The sequence below is a fragment of the Galeopterus variegatus genome, unplaced genomic scaffold (genome assembly GCF_000696425.1).
Source record: "Galeopterus variegatus unplaced genomic scaffold, G_variegatus-3.0.2 Scaffold5072, whole genome shotgun sequence".
Classification (NCBI taxonomy): Eukaryota; Metazoa; Chordata; class Mammalia; order Dermoptera; family Cynocephalidae; genus Galeopterus; species Galeopterus variegatus.
This window is the reverse complement of record NW_007731183.1, coordinates 144,467-147,068: the sequence shown is the minus strand read 5'-3', so window position 1 is coordinate 147,068 and position 2,602 is coordinate 144,467. Positions and strand designations below refer to the sequence as shown.

The following is a 2,602-nucleotide window of genomic DNA, read 5'->3' as shown; positions in this document are numbered from 1 at the left end:
CGCCCTGCAGTTTTCTCAGTAAACCATCTGCTGCTCACTTCCTTATCTGCTGATTCCCTCCCACTGTCTATATAATCTGTGACCTTCTGGCTAATAAACGAGACTTGATCAGAATACTATCTTGTCTCCATTTCTCACGTCTCTTGTCCCATCCAATTCCCACTCCCTCCTCCAGGGTCTGCGTTGAATATCCCATGGGTTGGGACACTTGTTTCATCTTTTCTTTATAAACTTTAAAATATATCTATAATACAAGTTTTTTAAATCCTTTGCTGCTAGTTCCAATGTCTGGGTTACCCATGGCTAGGTTTTATGATGTCATAATGTTTTATGTGTACTGAACATTGTAGATAGTTAACAGTGGACATTGCCTTATGTAACTGTTTTGCTTTGTTTTTACTTCTAATCATGTGCAATCTCTTTCCTCTGTGTTGCTGCTAAAGATATTATTCCAATTTCACTAAGTATCAAGTTAACCTTGGACTAGGCAGCACTTTTTAAGATTGAACTCATCACTAGTTAGCTTTTTCACATAATGTCACAGCTGTTTCTGCCCACGTCTGATTTCTTTGATCTTCTCAATGTTTGATCCTGGAGCCTGGTGTGGGTTGGACCTCAGTCTAACCTCTTGAATCCGTAGTAATAGAACCCCTTTCCAGGCACCATGATAATGCATTAGACTAGAGAGTTCCTTCTGCTTTCTAGCCACATGATCACTGCCCTTTTCTTGGCAAGATAGGAGTGGGAAGCCAAGGGAGAATTTTTAAGTCAAATACATTATTGCTGCATTTTGGAGTCTCCTAGACTCCAATATCCCTGCCCTGCCACCAACATTACCAATAGCTCATCTATCTCAGCCTTTAGCAGACTTTCTTTTTCACCTCTGCCCCAATAAACTGCCACTGCATGGTCGTCACTTATAAAGGGCTCCTCTCTCAGAAAATCAGTTCATCTGGGCTTTTCTTTAATCCTTCACTCTTCAGTAGTTTCATAGCTAAGTAAGAATTTTATATCTGAGTATTTTGTGTGTTATTGTGGGAACAAACATCTTCCACAGCCTTTCACATCCCAGCCAGAAAATGGTTTATTAAGTTTAAGTTGTAGCCAAATTGCTAAGAAAATTGTAGTATCTTTATTTTGTCTATAACTGATCTGGTCTTCCTCATAATTATCTCCTGATGGGCAAAAAGGATTTTTAAAATGTAGCTTTGTTTAAAACTCTCTATGATTTCAGTTTTCTATCATGAGCCTAGGCATTCCCACTGCATAAATAGAACACAGACAGATACATTCTCTGGGTTCTGTGTGACTCATAAAAGTAGAAAATCACCAAACCCTCTACTCCATAAGCAAACAAACAACAAAACTAAGTAACAAATGAAAACATAAACAAATAAGAGTTGAGTCTGGAGCTGCTGCAGGGAAAGAAGTAAGGGAGACAGCAACTGGAGCACCAGGGATTTGGGCTTTGGGTACATAGAGTAAAGCCAAAGAAGTAGACCACTAAGTCCAGAACAGTGGGAAACAGAGCAGCAGGCAACAAGAGTTGCAGGGAGCCATCCTGGAGATGCACAAGCAGAGAGGAGCATGGATGCCCTGCAACTGATTCCCATGAGAACTTTTTTACAGGCATATTGATTCTTGAAACAACAAGGAAGTAGAAAGCTAAGTCTTGATCCATTGCTCTGAGCCTAAACCTCTAAAGTGGTAAGAAGGCAAAAATAAATCCTCTTTGGAGAAAATATTTCCCAAAGTAGGCCCATTGAATTTACATAGATTAAAAATGTTTATGGATTCTGGTCAAGATGGCAGAATAGATGGTCACCCACATCACTCTCTCCTACAAATCAACCATTTTACAACCATTAAAAAGAAACGACAGCCAAGCTGGGGCTGCTAGAGCTCAGAGGAAGAGGAGGAGAGACCTACAGACTTCATGAAGGTAGAGGAAGCCATGATGAGAGAAAGAAAGGACTATTCTGACCATTTCAAATCCTGGCCGCTTCAAGGCTGGTCCGGGTGAGTGCATAAAACAGAAGCAGGCAAAAGCAGCAGCTGTTCACTTTGGATGATGTTGCTTGGAAGCAGCTGGGGAGAAGAGAGCCTTGGTGGCCCTCAAGTCAGCAAGATCACTAATAGGGTTCCTGTGGACCCACATAGGAGCAAGGATCCACAGATAATCAAAAAAAGAAAGGAGCCACTTAGAGGATGGTGAGTCATCACAAGGGATTGACATGTAGCCCATCCCATGGTAAGTGTTTGGAGTATGGGCAGTGGGGGAGACAGGCCCACTGTGGGAATATTGGGGCACAGCATGGACAGCTGACCTGCCACACAGTCATCACAGGACCTCTTAGTGGTAACTGGTCAGGAATATAGAACTGCAGGGGGTGCAGTTTGCTGAAAAGTCTCAGGCCCAGACCAGCACAGGACCTCTTAGTGGTAACTGGTCAGGAATATAGAACTGCAGGGGGTGCAGTTTGCTGAAAAGTGTCAGGCCCAGACCACAGTTTCCATGCAATCCAGGTGTACCAAACTTAAAAGACCCAGAAGCAAAAACAAGGTCAACAATTGAAACCTGAGCTGTACAAAAAGCCTTCCC

The 2,602-nt window shown here is 42.4% G+C and overlaps 1 pseudogene; it reads right to left on the bottom strand.

Annotated features, from left to right (window-relative positions):
• The window catches only part of LOC103604288, a 20,554-nt pseudogene extending 20,253 nt beyond the window's left edge, over positions 1-301 (bottom strand).
• Between the last annotated feature and the right edge of the window lie 2,301 nt (positions 302-2,602).